The sequence below is a fragment of the Quercus robur genome, chromosome 2, assembly GCF_932294415.1.
Source record: "Quercus robur chromosome 2, dhQueRobu3.1, whole genome shotgun sequence".
Lineage (NCBI taxonomy): Eukaryota > Viridiplantae > Streptophyta > Magnoliopsida > Fagales > Fagaceae > Quercus > Quercus robur.
In genome coordinates this window covers 10,896,652-10,913,025 of record NC_065535.1, presented here as the reverse complement: position 1 = coordinate 10,913,025, position 16,374 = coordinate 10,896,652, and positions in this window count along the sequence as shown.

Here is a 16,374-nt window from a genome sequence, read left to right as displayed (position 1 = left end):
CCATGCTCTTTGTAAGTGGCATATCAACCATGATTGCGAATATCATCTTTTGTATTGCTGAAAAGCCAAAAGATAAGGTAGGACAACTTGTACTTGAGGAATCACATATTTAGAGATTGTTGGGTTATGTTTTGTTGGAGTATGTGTGTTTCAAACACTTAAACTGTGGTTGTGTCCCACATTGATTAGAAATGAGTTTTCATTTATGTTTATAAACCATAGAACATCTTAAGTGATAGCTTGAAAGATAATGGGCTAAGGGTTAAAGTTGAGCTTTGGTCGGATTTAGGCTTGTCTCTATCTCTATTAAGCCTCATTAAATGCTACTCATTGGGCATGCATAGTAACCGTTGGAGCAGCCCATGTCCTTTGCTTAGTTAGCTTATAAAACCCTACAACTCACACTATTCAATAGTCATATTTTTTCATCTTCTCCAACCGTATCTTCTCTCTATTTGCTCTGGTTTGTTGCACAAAAATTTTAGCTTCGATTTTTTTTTTTTTTTTTGTAAGGAAAGGAAAGGCAAGTAAGGTCGTTCCTAGTTCTTTTTACTTGAATATGTGATCAACTTTAAGAAATCACTATATTCTAATCTTGGGGGGTTGTTCGACCAAGAGAGCCATTCACACCGAGTTCTACTCCGGGTGGCACAAATCAACCTTTAAGAACAACACATTTTGCGTGATTCTATAGTTTGTGAGATCTTTCTAACTTTATCTATTTACTTTTTAGCATTGTTAATTTTTTTAGGGTTTGTATTGTTGAATCAAAACTTGTTTATTTACCCTTATTTTCCAACATGTTTGATATTGGAATTCACGACCTTGGTGAGTTGGTCATAATCATGAACATTGGTGGAGGAAGAGACAAGGATGAAGGTGATGTATGGCTAATGCTATGAGAGGATGTTGATAGAATGGCCTTAGTGAAGACTAATGTAACCCGTGTATGCTATTCTTGAATTTTGATTGCTATCTCTCCCTCTCTTGGGTTTGGGTTTGGGTGGAGAAGATGAGAAAAAAAAGAATGAAATCTTAATATTTACATATATTAAAATAGATAAGAGAAGTTGTTGGAACTTGCAAGGTATATTTAGGTATATTTGCAAAAGATAATTAGTTAAAAGAACAATCTCTTTACAGTTTATAGATTTCAAGTTATAACTGATGGAACATCACCTTATCATGATCTTATTATAACATATGATTTTCATTTGTGCATCAATTACATCATGTTACCTAAATGATTATGAAAGATGTTAGTAAAAAAATTTATATCACTTAAATTCATTCACATCATTGATGTATCTTTTGATAAGCATGTCATTAATGTTAGTGAAATTTTTTATATCACTTAAATTCATTCAGATCATTGATGTATTTTTTTTATAAGCGCGTCATTAATACTATTACTTTGTGTCTCTCTTAATTTTTATATAAATATATTTTTCTTTCTTTTAAGTTTTATTTTATTTTATTTTAATTTATTATATATATATATATATATATAAGGGTAAATTGCAAATCACACCCCTAAAGTTTGGGGTGATTGGATTTTACACTCTAAAGTTTCAGAATTTGGATTTTAGCCTCTAAAGTTTGGTGATGTTTGGATTTTACATCCTGACGTTTCAGAATTTAGATTTTACCTCCTATATTTTAGAAGTGTTTGGATTTTACTCCCTAAAATTTTGCGGTGTTTGGATTTTACACCCCCCTAATTCTCAGAATTAGAGGGTGTAAAATCCAAACAACCCTAAACTTTAAGGGGTAAAATTCAAGTTCTGAAACATCATAGTGTAAAATCTAAACACCCCAAACTTCAGGGGGTAAAATCCAAATTCTAAAACTTTAAGGTGTAAAATCCAATTACCTCCAAACTTTAGGGGTGTAATTTGCAATTTACCAATTTTATAATATAAATATAATTGTGTATTTCTTCTCAAATATACTGCCTTTATTTACTCTCATTTTTTTTTTTTTTTTAAAAGGATAAATTGTATTTTTCAACCTTAAATTGGTAGATTATATATATATATATATATATATGTAGGGACACAAAATCTTTAACGGCCCAACAACGATGTTGGGCGCGCACGCGGAAAGTCCCTCACAATAATATTTGTAGAGAGTGGGACTAAAAGGCCAGCGCTGGATCGCAGGGGGACATTTCGGGCCGGACTCTAGGTGAACCAACATGAGATAAAGCTTTGGGCTGGATATTCAGGCCCTTCAATCTTGTATCTAGGAGGATTTGGCTCCTCGGATCATGTCCGAGGAGCGGTGGTGCTGTCCCCGGTTACCCGTCGGCGGGTTTTTAGGTGGTGTCCAGTGTACGTTCTCCAGGCATTCTCTTTCATCCAGTCTTTTTTTAGAAGCTAGGTAGGAGCCCCCTTTTTTAGTCACATAACATTCTCTTTTATACTAGCCTACGTTCGTTGTCCTCCGCCCACGTGTAGGGTCGATCTTTCCAGGGTAGATGTCTGTCCCATCAGTCTAATCCCAAAATTACTGTAGATGATCCATAAAGCCTAAGACCCCGGCTCTGTTATGGGCAATGTCATGTCAGGGAAGGGTATTAAAGACAACTTCCCCAGGATATTTTCTGATCTTTCTAGCTTACTCATGTTCCATTCCTATCCCTGAGGTTTTGGGCCTGCCGAGGACGAAACCGTCCTCGGCTATGTCTTCGGGCTATTTTTATGTTTCCTAGTTTCGAGCTTGGGCCCCGACCTTCTTCAGTTTAAGACCGGTGGGCTTCCCATAAGCGCGTGGGCCGGACCCATAAATTATTGGACCCCACAATATATATATATATATATATATAATTAAATTCAGTAATTCTTTAACATACACTATTATGAATTATTTTGTTTTCTTTGAAATTACAGCGTTTAATTTGTTGTTTTTGAAACCTCGGGATTTCATTAGTTATTTTTTAAACTAAAAGGTTTAATTTTTTGTTTACCAAAAAAAAAAAAGGTTTAATTTGTTATTTCCCTAAGCTATAGGTTTAAATTATAATATCCTCAAAAGAAATTATAAATATCCTAACAAAGAAATAAGTTTTTATCAATACTATTTAGGGTTAATTGCATAATTTTTTTGTTTATTTTTATAGTAAAATTTGTAATAACATTAGCATTTTCTATTAAATAAATTTTTTAGTTGATTCCATTAGATATTTGATGTCTACCTCGAAAGGAAGGTTTTTTTTTTTTTGTTGTTGTTGTTGTTGTTGTTGTTGTTGTTGTGTGTATGTGTGGGTCTGAACAAATGGAGGTAAAAAATGGGTAAAGAATTTAGTTTAGATTGGGCCAATTAGGCCTAGTTGGCAACCAAAACCCATTAGAAGTAAACGGGCAAGCTCAAGTCTTTGTTTTGCAAATTAGAAACCCATTGGGTTGAAGTTGTTAACAGCTTAACATAATCATTTTCCTGATTGTCCCGTCACCACTGATAGGCAGACTAAGGCCCAAGTTTAAAATGACATCACTGAGCGGACCAGTTCATTATCATGGACCTAGTCTAGCCCAAACTGATAGCAGTTCTAATTTTCTCAAGTACGATGAAGGGTTGGTTGGTTAATTATCACCGACCAACTCTCGTTTAAGGCCTGTTGATTGGACTACTACGACAAACATTAGTATGATGAAGGGTTTCACTGCTGGGGATATGATGAGTGTTATTAGGGTTTGGTTGGTTGGAGAGTTAGAAAAGTGGAAGGATTGAAAATGAGAAAAAAAATGATAGAAAAATTTTAATTTTCTCTCACACATATTTGGTTGGAAGGATGGAAAAGTGAAGAGATGGAAAACTTATTTGTTTGGTTAAGAAGAAAAATGAGATGATGAAAAATAAAGTTAGTATACATTTATAGTTATGTCTGTTAAAAAAAAAAAAAGTGAAAATTTTTTTTTAATTAAAAAAATTATGTATGGACACTTCAAACGTTTTTAAAGAGCACAAGCCAAAGGATCCAAATGGACCAAAATAGATGAAAAAAAAATGAAAAAAAAAAATAAAACTAAAGAAGAAAACTAAAAAAATAAAATAAAACAATGAAACAGATGGTATAAGAAAAAGGCAAAAATCAAAAGGAGAGAGAGAGGCCTTAAAAGAAAGTCTAACAAAGCCATGTGCACATGAGTTTTTTGGTAAGTTTCTTTCTCTTGGTTTTTCGCTCTAGTTTTCTTCCTATTTTGATGGGCTTGGAGAAAAAACATTTGGGCCCTCCAATTTTCCACTCTCTCTTCATTCCAACAAACACCCACAAAATTTATTTCTCTCCCATTTTCTCTCATCTGTTTTTCATCCTCCCTAAAATTCACCCAACCAAATGGATCCTTAGGCTTCGTTTCGTTGGAAGATAGAAAATGGGGAAGGGATGATAAAGTGGAATGATAGAAGTGATTTTTAGTTTTCTCGTGTGCGTTTGGTTAGGGGTAAAAAATTAGAGGAATAGAAAACTCTTTTATTTGGTAGAGAAAATAATGAGAGAATAGAAAGATAGAGTTTTACTCTCATGCCTTTATTACATAATTTTTTTTTTTTTTAAACATTTTAGAACAGGGGAAAAGTATTGTTGAAAAAAAAAAAAAAAAAAACCCAAGCATTGGTGTAATGAAGGAGGAAAGAACCAAATACTTTTGTCATCCAAAATCTCCCCACCCCCTTCCACCTCCCTCCCCACCCAAAAAAAAAACTTAAAATTGTGAAGTCGTTCTTGATTCACACTTGTAATCCTTAACTAAATCCTACTCTTAGATGTGATTGTCATCCCACTCAACTCACCTTATCCCGTTCTACCCTACATGGGATTTCATCGCCTCAAAAAGGGAACATAGTAGGGATGAGATTTGTTTGTCTCATACTGAGTGTATTAAATTATTTTAATTTGATTTAAAAAAATAAGTTCATTTCAAGACTCGATCTCCCACTACCCTAAAAAAAAATCATTTCTCCCATTTTATGTTAACAGGTTCTACAATTAATATACCACCATACCATTTGGGCAAATCAGTACCTCTCTGGGCACTAAGTGCTTGGGGGAAGTGGGGCAGGGTGTGGTTTGAGCTGCAAGGGCAATATATTTACTTATTTAGTATATAATTTTTAACCATTAGTTTTTTTTTTTTTTTTTTTTTTTTTTTTTTTTTTTTTTTTTTTTTTTTTTTTTTTTAAGCTCTGCAATGAATATTTTTTAGTCGGTCCTTGAATAAACGTGTAGAACTATTTTTGTTAGCCGATGGAAGCTTAATTATCATGAATGAAAGAACAGAGATAAAATGGCTTTTATTGAAATACCAACAAATATAATTTGTTTCTCAAAAAAAAAAAATCGAATAATTGAGATCATTGATTAGCACCAGTGCACCACACACAAAAAGGAGAATAATTTTGATAAAGATGCTCTATCAGTATCCAAGTGAGTGCTTGCATTCCATATAAACTCTTCTTCTTTTTCTTTTTCTTTTTAAATAACATGCAACCAACGTGAAAGAGATATGCTGAATTGTTTTTCATTCAAATTATTGTCATGTAAAAAACAAAATAGATTCCTTTTCCTTCCCTTATTACAAAAAAACAGTTTGTTGAAGCTCAGGTGGTCAAATTCTTCATTTATTACTGTTATGTAAAAGGAACATAGAACTCTTTGGACATAATAAACTAATGCTATGTTTGGAAATTTGGATGGAGAGGAAAGTAGAGGGGAAGAGAGTAGTGGAGAGGAGAGTAGAGGAGAATGATTATCCTCCACATTGTTTGGATGTTTTTAAAATTAAGTAAATGTGGAAATAATTAGCTTTTTTATAGTTTGTAATTTTGTTAATATAGTAAGGGTAAATTTGATAATTCATTTGGTCAAGCATTTCTATACTCTACTCTCTCTCCAAATCTCTCCAATTTTGGGGAACTAATAATGCGAGGTTAGAAGTAGTTAGAATCCTTTCAAACCCCTCCAAATCCTTCCCTTTCTTCCCTTAAAAAACATCCAAATAAGGTAATTTAACTTACTCTTCCTTTCTCTACTCTACTCTCTTTTACTCTCCTTTCATTCAAACAAGCTATAAGGTTATCCTACTCTGTCAAGGGTCTTGTAGTTGAATTGACAACTCTTCATATACAAAGTACTTGAAGGCATAGGGGGAAAGGTTTCGAACTGTGAGATTAGCAGTATGTTGTAATTATCTCTCTAAAAAAAAGTTTATCCTACTCTATTTAATAACCAAGCAATGTAATACCTTTATAAATTTGATTTAATTTTTTTTTTACCCCATTTTTAACCCAATAAAAAGCAACAATTAAATTGTAAACAAATCATCCAGAAAGAAATGGGGAAAAAAATAGGTGAATACTGAAAAGTATAGTAATATGTGAAAATTTAACAAAAGTTATATTATGATTGACAAAGATTGTTAAATTATGTTTAACAAAAATTGTTATCCAATGAATGCGTTGCATTTTTTTCCGTAAGAATCTGATGACTTTACTTTTGACTTTGTTAGCTATAAATATTAAATAACTATGAAGTTGCCTTAGAAAGTGAACTTCATTCATTTCAATAAGCTTATGTAAATTGTCAAGTCATTAACATCGGAATTGACAATAATTTGAGCATAATTTGGTAGTTGTGGTTGTCCACCACCGCCTCTCTTTTGTAGTCGTTGAATGGGACTCCCTCTCATTGATTGAAGTGTTTCAACACCCTCTAGTCAATGCTCCATGCATATTTTATTTTCCATTTTTTGTCATCTATTTTAGCTTCTCTCTCTTTCCTATCTTGTTGGGATTTTTGTTTTGTAAACCAGAACAATAATTGTTTATCCCATAATATCGTGTGTTAGGCACGACACGATAATTGAGATGGACCCATAAATATCTATTTTCTCCCTGATTGGGTCATTTCACCTGACTCTATAGATAGTTCTATCTCTCCCTTAATTTTGTCTTTATTTATAATATTTTTACTTATATTAAAAATAAAAATAAAAAATCCTAGAGGGGTGTAAAATTACTTGCATTACGTGTATACAGGATGCAACCTTGGGATAATGTGAACCACGAATCCAAGATGTGTTAACATGGGACCTAATCACCTTATGGTGCCAGCTTGTCGAAATCCTGATTATCCTACCACTTCTAGGCAGGCGAAGGCCCAAGTTTACAGTTTATTATCATGGGCCTAGTAGTCTAGCCCAAGCTGCTGGCATGTCTAATTTCTCAAGTATGATCCAGTCAATTCTTGGGCTAAATTAAACTAAAGCCCATACAACAATGACAATATGTTTCCAGACTAGAAATGCACAAGCCCAACCCAACAAAATGGAATATGAGATAGGAACTGAGCAATGTCCTGGCTAAACTGGTTATCACCTACTCTTTGGCGAAGATCTTGTATTTTTTTTTTTGTTAATTCTTCGACGTGGGTTAGTGGAAAACATAAGCCGAAATACTCTCATTTCAGGCCTATTGATTGGACTGTTGGACGATCATTAGTACGGGGAGGGGTTTCAGTATAGGGGGATGCTGAGTGGACCCAGGCTTCATTTGTTTTGGGGATAGAAAATGAAGAGGAGAGGATATACTGAGTTTTATTAATTTTCTCATGTGTGTATTTAGTTGAGAGTAGAAAAATAAAATGATAAAAAACTATTTAGTTTAATTAAAAATAAAATTTGTAAAAATTTACTGGCGTACTCTATTACATGACTTTAAAAACATTTTATAAAGGGGAAAAAATTGTATAGTTGGAATAAATTGATGGACAAAACTCAAGTATAATATTTAAGTGTTGTTTTTTAAGTTTCAATCCAAAATTTCTGTTATGTAGATTTTTTCTTATAAGATGGAAGTATATTTTTTTAATTAAGTAGCCATATGACTAAATGTTAAAAGGGAAACTTAAAGAACAATGCCTAAGTTTTGTCCTAAAAAAAAAAAAAAAACTTAAAACGGTTGTTTAATGAAGGAGTAAAATGGGTAATTTCCATCAAAGTCCCTCTCATCCCCGATTTTCTTCTTGAATTGAGGGGCTAGATTTTTCAGGGGGCTTAGGAAAAAAAATAATTGAACTCCACCATTCTATTTCTTCCTAAATCACCACAACAAAACACCATTCTCACCCAAAATCTCTCCTATTTTTCTTTTTTTCTTTTGGGGGGGGACTGTGAGTTTGAGCTGCGAGAGTAATATATTGAGGTATTTATTTATTTATTTATTTTTTTGGTTGAGAAACAGGTATTTAGTACCCAAGTATTTCTAACCATCAAAAAAAAAAAAAAAAAAAAAAAAAAGCTCTGCAATGAATATTTTTCTAGTAGGTCCTTTAATAAATGTGTAGAACTATTTTTGTTAGCTAATGGTAGATTTGAAACACCTACAAATATAATTTTCAATAATTGTGATCATTGATTAGCACCACACACACACACACACTCAAAAGAAAAAGGATAATAATTGTGATAAAGATGCTCTATCAGTATTAAGTGAGTGCTTGCATTCCATTTCAACTCTTTTTTAATATAGCATGCGACCAGCGTGAAAGAGATATGCTGAATTGTCTTTCAAATTATTGTTAATGTAAAACAAAATAGATTATTTTTCTTCCTTCCCTTACAAAAAGAAGTTTGTTGAAGCTCAGGTGGTCAAATTCTTCATGTATTATGTACAAAGTACGTAGTGCTCTTTGGACATAAACTAAGGTTATCGTATTCTAGTCAATACAGTAACACCTTTATAAGTTTGAGTTTTTAAAAAAAAATTTTAACCCCATTATTAACCCAATAAAAAGAGACAATTAAATTTTAGACAAATCATCAAGAAAGAAAGGGAAAAAAAAGGTGAATATTGAAAAGTAAAGTAATATGTGAATGTACTCCATTTCTTCCCGTAAGAATCTAATGACTTCACATTTAACTTGGTTTAGCTGTAAATAGCTATGAAGTTGTCTCCGAAAGTGAACTTCGTTCATTTCAGTAAGCTTATGCAAATTGTCAAGTCATTAACATTAACATCGGAATTGACAACAAATTGAGCATAATTTGGTAGTTGTCCACCACCGCCTCTCTTTTGTGGTCTTTGAATGGGACTCCCTCTTAGTAATTGAAGTCTTTCAACACCCTTTAGTCAATGCTCCATGCATATTTTATTTTCCATTTTTTGTCTTCTATTTTAGCTTCTCTCTCTTCCCTATCTTGTTGGGATTTTTGTTTTGTAAACAAAAACAATAATTATTTACCCCATAATATTGTGTGTTAGGTATGGCACGATTATTGGGATGGACCCATAAATATCTTTTTTTTTTCCTAATTGGGTCATTTCGCCGGACTCTATAGATGATTCTAGGTCTCTCTTCCTTAATTTTGCCTTGATTTATAATATTTTTACTTATATTAAAAATAAAAATTAAAAAAACCAAGAGGGGTGTAAAATTACTTGCATTATGTGTATACATGATGCAACATTGGGATAATGTGAACCACGAAAATCCAAGATGTGTTAACATTGGGACCTAATGACCCGTCGTCATCATCCTCCATCATGATATTGCAACTGACAAAATGGGTCTCGTATTGTTATATCCTTAATAATGGACCAAGATTATGAATCTATGATGTAGATTCTCTCTGGCCTACCATTTTGCATGAACATATAGAGCACGCTCAGATGCCCAATAACATTTTATTTAAAGTTAATTCGAGCTTGGATGGCCATGTTAGGAACATGTTGACAATAAACAATTCGTATACCACCACCCATAGTTTGAAATTTCCACTGCAAAACAAATGGCCCAGGTTGTTTTTTCCAGAGCTATCAAAAGGTTAAAAGTTAAAACCCAAGGCTAATAATGAGTTTAGCATAAGGACCATATATAGTGACAATAATCTTGTCCATCAACTTCCTTTATTGCCCAATGAAGGTTGTTTCTCTGTGTTTGTTTGTTTGTCATTTAGGGAAAACTTCAAGTTTACATAAATTGATTAATGTCAAACTTTGTAATAATTTGGCTAGACAATTATAATTGACATACACTCATGCGCATGCACCACTCATATTGTAAAAGTAGAACAATGTCATTTTTCTTTTCCAATCGCATACATATGACATTATTTCTTTACCCCATCTTGTTGGCTTGTCCTAAAAAGAAAATAGTGAGAAAGTAATCTCCCAAATCCCAATAATCCAATCTCACAAGCTGTCATGAACATGGAAATCCAAATTTCAATGGAAACACACAGAAGAACGTATTGTATACGACTTAAATTCTTCCCAAAATTTCTTCATTTTCCTTGCTTTTACAGCTGCATCTTACTTAAAATAGCTATGTGGATCACTGTTAGATATGACTTAGCCATCCATGGTGGATCAAACTTCAAAGCATATGACCCACAAATTCGTACTGCCACTATATATGGTTGTCCCACTGGTAATATAATGTGTACATCTGACATGAAGTTTGGATTAAGTTAGGCAAGTCTTTAGTCTCATCGATCTCAACAAATATTGAAATAGATATCTTGTATCTATCTATTTGATTCAAACATTGGGTGCAGTTGTCAGATTTGTACCACTGTATCTAATAGGTTATATCAAATTTGAAAACCGAGACACACAAATTTTCTCAGTATGTTATTGAGATGGCATGGAGTGGTTGGTGTTGATAAAATAATGTCAATAGAAGGCTTATTTTGATTCTTTGTTTATGTTTCTTAACACTATAATTAATGAGCAAATCTATGTGTTTAAAGAATTACAGACATTAGCTTTTGTTTATTTACATCATTCTTTGAAAAAACTATCTTTGTGATACGAGGTCTAACCTAAGCTATAGAATCATATATATGAGAACCAATTATATTCTTGCACGGATGTTTCACTTATTTGCTTGCACGTATGTTTCTCTTATTTATAAAAGAATGATATTTGATCTCCAATAATTTCCACAACATGCTCATGCCCTAGCATGCATTGCGCAATTATATGGTAAAGTTGAAAACCCAGACGATTTCAATAATAATAATGATGATAACAATGGAGATATGAGCTGTAAATTTAGCAAAAAGCAAGAGAAGCAACCTAGTTATATCTTTTTATCACATTCCATGCACTATGTACCATTCTTTTTCTAAAGCCGAGATAGGATTTCATAAGCCACTGAGGTCTCTCTGCTATATATATATCATAGTACAATTTTTATCATTTAGCTTGCACATAAACTGGAGAAAAGAAGAATCGAATCTGTGGAATAATTGATGTCAGGTTATAAAAAGGTTGATTCTCCCTTATATACTAACAAATAAGTGTGGTCGTGTTTGTTTCTTAAGCCTTTGTCTATATAAAGTGACAGTGTTGTAGGCCATGATGCTTAACGTTTTGCACTCTGTGAGACACAGAAAAAGGTTTGTGAAAGAAGGGTTTTTATCTCGAAAGAAAGACAAGATGAGTGAATGATAAAAGAAAGATATACAAAGATTTTCTTTGTTCCCTTTCATGCACGTAAAAGTTTTGACAGTTCAAACTTTATTCTTGAAAGAAAGTGAACCTTAACCTAGCTATATGATTTTTTTCTTTTTCTTTTTTTTGCTGAATTATATTCCTTACCTAATGTCCCCCGCCCCCCCCCCCCCCCTTTTTTTTTTCTGAATTATATTCCTTACCTGTTCTTTTTTTTGCTGAATTCCTTACCTTATATTCGTATAAGGAAGACATAAAACTAAGAAGCAATATTTGCCTACTTTCAATGCTCAATAATTGGCGTTTTTTTTTTGGGTAAGAAATACTACATCTACAACAAATAATTCTAATTGGTAGATTGTTTGCTATAATTAGTGGGTAAGAAAGTAATTTTAATAGTAAATTCATATTTAAATTATTGTAACAAACTTCCATTTAAGATTTGTTGTAAAAATGTTGTGAATGTATAACTCTTTTTTTTTAAGGCAATTTATTTGATTTATGTACAAACCTATAAATCAATGACAATAAACTCTCTCAAGTGAGTACTTCTTTGTTGTCTTTGTTTAATACAAAGGATAAATTAACCATCCAACCCACCATGGGTAAATCACATACCTACTCGACTTTATTTTAACGTATAGGATGTTAAACCAAAAAAAACAAAAAAAGAAGCCAAATTATGCCAACTACTCCTGAAATTAAACAGATAGGGACAGATGCCTATGGATCATAAAACCACTTGCATTCATTCTTTTCATTATCATTAATTATAGTTGTTATTTTTGGATATCGGACAAGAGTAGAATGGGAATGACATAGATTACAAATCACATTAATGAATTAACAGCTTGTTATTCTTTAATAAGAGTAAAGCAAATTAATCAAGCAAGATGCTTCTTTCAAATTGTGGGTCCTCTAATAGGTCGCATATGCCTAGAGTGAACAACATAGGGTTGTGGAAAAAAAAAAACTACTATCATATTGCATTGAATTTATGTCTGCCCCCAGTATTGGTTGAGTGCACAATTGGTCATGGTTATATTGATATAAAATTACATTACATAAATTATTGTCCACTGTTCTTGATTACACCCGAATAAAAAAAATAAAGAAGTGGATTTGGATTTGGATTTCCAAAGTCCATCTATGTGGATATATAATATATATATATATTATAGAACTTAGGAATTGGATACTTTATATATTCTTACTACCTAAAAAAGAATGTCATACTCTATCAGAGCCAATAAAATCGAAGGCAGATTCTTGGGCACAGTACTATACTACTATCGCATTCTTGTCTTTCAAAACCTCTGGTAATTATTAGCTACATAAAATACTACATAGTTATTATTAAATAATAATTATTGGATTGTATCATATTGCGAAATGTGTGTATATATATATCAACAAATGCATTTTAAAGCAATCATCGCCTTTCAAAATAAGCAATGTGCTTCAACTTAAGTTTGGCCAATACTCAATAGTAAAGTTAGTTTTTGTTGACAAGTAACAACTTTAATAATATATATTAATTCCCTCTCTCTCAATTTGATTGTTCTTTTTCCTTTTTCTTTTTTTCCAACTTCCAAGACATCCTAAAATACATGTATACTTAAAATGAAAGCGATCTTACTCGTTCAATTTCTTATCTTATGTATATATTTTTTTTTTTTTAAATTTTGATGAAAAGTCGTTCTCGTTCCACAATTTTTGAGATAAAATAAAGACATTTTAGAGAGATCATTATCATTATCAATTTTTTTTTTTAGAAACATTTTCTTTTTTCTTTTATTAATAATTGTACGGTTGTACCATTATATTTCATAGTAAGATATTTAAATTGGGACACGAGACTGAGGACCGGGTAGGTGCGATATTTTCATTAAAATGTTCATCTAAAAGAAGAGGAAAAAAAAGAAAAGAACAGAAAAATTATTTGATGTTATCAGTTATATCTCTGCATAATAAATTTTGGTTCTGTCCTACAATAAAAACTTCTATTATCCTATTTCAAAAGACGAGAAATTATTGTGTACTCTCGGAATACTATAAATACGTATTTCTTTCTCTCACATTATCATAAATGCGTACTCTCTCCTCTCATATGAATGGTAGGTTTCACTAATTAAATTCATAGTGAAACCTATCATTCATATGAGAGGAATGAATACGCATTTATAGTACTCCGAAAGTACTTAATAATTTTCCTCAAAAGACACCAATAATTTTCCTTCTTGATACTCGTTATATTCACTTATAATTTAAACCATCTATATATGTTTTTTTTTAATAACTAAAATTATCTACATATAAAAAGCTAGAAAATACATGAGAAACATTGTTTTTGATGGCCAGGACTCATGTTGCTTTCCCAAATTCAAAGGAAATTAGGCGTTGTGACAGGAACATATATAGTATTAAAGAAAAAGATTGTGCGTATATGTAAACAATCGAATAAGTTTTCCACATTGAAAGCATTGGTTTGACTAAAGAACCCCATACAACGATAATATGTCTCAGTTTCATACTTTCATACCTAATTGTGACAGTGAAAGTACACGAGAAATAGTAGTTTGTCACATCTCTGAGGAGTAAAACTAGTACTACTGTTCACACCTGTATATCTTCCTCTCTTTTTCCTATTCACACCCATAAATGATAACTTATATAAAATTCATTCTTTAATTAAAAATGACACGATAAAAATTCATAACAATTTCACAACACTTTTATTTTGTATGAACTTAGCTATTATCTCATATATAGACCTTTACAATTTGTAATTTTTTTTTGTAGCCCATGTGTAAGGTGGTAAGTTAATTTAGAAATGTTATGAAATTTTTGTAAATTTTTGTTATGTCCCTATAATAGCTTTAATTTCTTGTGATCAGTTACTCAATTCTACGTTTGCCTAACCCCATCGTGACCTCATATGTTTCTTTGGTTCAATTTGGTCTTCCAGACGAATCGTAATCGTTTTTCACCACCAAATAGCTCTTTTCTCTTGTTGATGAGTACAAAAACTTGATTAGGACCTTTGAAAGGTGCCAAATCAGTCATGTCTATATAGCAAGAGGTGAATAATTTTGCTGTGCTTTAGTAAACATGAATAAAAGCCCAATGTGAATTTTTTTTTTTCACTTATAAAATAACCAAAGTTTATAATTAAAAAAAAAAAATTAAACACATGATAGGCTATAAGTAGTGAAACATAAATTGAAACACTAAGAGTAGAACAAATGAATTTTATTTAGTAAAAATAAGGTGCTGCCAAGTCGAAGACCGTTGTTCATAATTAACATCATATGAACGAAAAAGTATTTTGTGTTAAATGATATCATGTCATCCGTATTAAAATTCAATAAACGAGAGACACGTGTAAAAATAGCTACCTACTAACACATGTCTTTCAATTATTAGTGAGCTAGTTATTATTTACTAACATGTCTTACACTTATTGAATTTTGATACTGCTGTCATGGTATTATTTATATATCAAATACCTTCTCCATATGAACACAGTCATTTCTGTTAGTTTTAAATAACTTTAATCCAGCATATATAGAACTATTTCTGTTTTTGTTAGTTCTTGTTGTGAAAAACGAACTGTTTATACAAGATTAAACAAGAGAGAATAAAAATAAACACACACATATATATATATATATATATATATAACCTCGGCAAAGGGAGGTTTCCAATTACAAATTGGATTCGGTCATCAAACTAACATGATCGACTTGGCTTAAGGCTTGCAATTCAAGCCATACACAACAGTTCTTGAATGAAGCTTTATTTACCAAAATTCATGTTTCACTACCAAGAGAATTGATCTCAAGTTTTCAATAATTCTTGTCATATTATAAGCCCTGCAATGGTGTGTTTTAAACTTTAGTTTTTAATTTAAGGCCTATTTAGTCTAATTTATGGTCAACTCTATTCTATTCATCTCCGCCCCCTCTTTCTCCCTCTATCTAAACGGACCATTAATATTAATAAATGTAATGGCCAAAAAAGTGCTCGAATGTACTGAATGCAATATGCTAGGATTTATACATATGTTGGAAAATTGTAGTATCAAAACATATCAAATTTGAGTTATATTAATAGAATTGTGCTAGGGTTGAGTTTTTGAACCAAATTTGAGTTGTATTAATAGAATTGTGCTAGGGTTGAGTTTGGTTCAAAAACTGCTCAACCATAACAAGCTTACAGTTTGTTAAAAGATGATGAATTGTTGTTATTTTATTCATGTTTTTTACACTATCATGGATTTTTTTATTTTGAAAAACTTATTTGATTACAAAATATATATCTGAGACTTCAAAATGGACACAATTTGGATTTGAAATAAGTGAAATGAGAAAAATATAACTACATACTAAAATTGGCACAACTAGAGTTCGTTCCACCCTCACCCCCCTTAATTGTTTATTTTCTTATCTTTTCTAGGCAATTTGCTTTGCACATTTTTTACAGGAAGAGGTCACTATTTCAATAACATTAGGAAAACCTTAATTCCTTGAGCCTAAATTATCAAAAAAAGAAAAACCTCTCCCAATGTTTGTTGTTGATTTTCTCTTGACGAGGTTATCTTTGAGTTTATTATTATGAGTTTTCAATAACATTGAGTTTCTTAAGAGTTTCATAGCGAGAGAATCATTTCAACAAACATCAAGAGAGCTTTAATTCCTTGAGCCTAAAACCCTAAATGGATAGAAAATCTCTCTCCCGAAATTATGAAGAAAATTATTAGGTATTCCTAGAGTATAATGAAATGATGTTCCCTCTTCTCACATTCATGGTGGACCTTACCGTAAATTTAATAAATGGACCCTACTGTGAATGTGAGGAAAAAGAGCATCATTCACTAAGCTCCAAGAATAACTAAAAATTACTTAAGTTACAAGG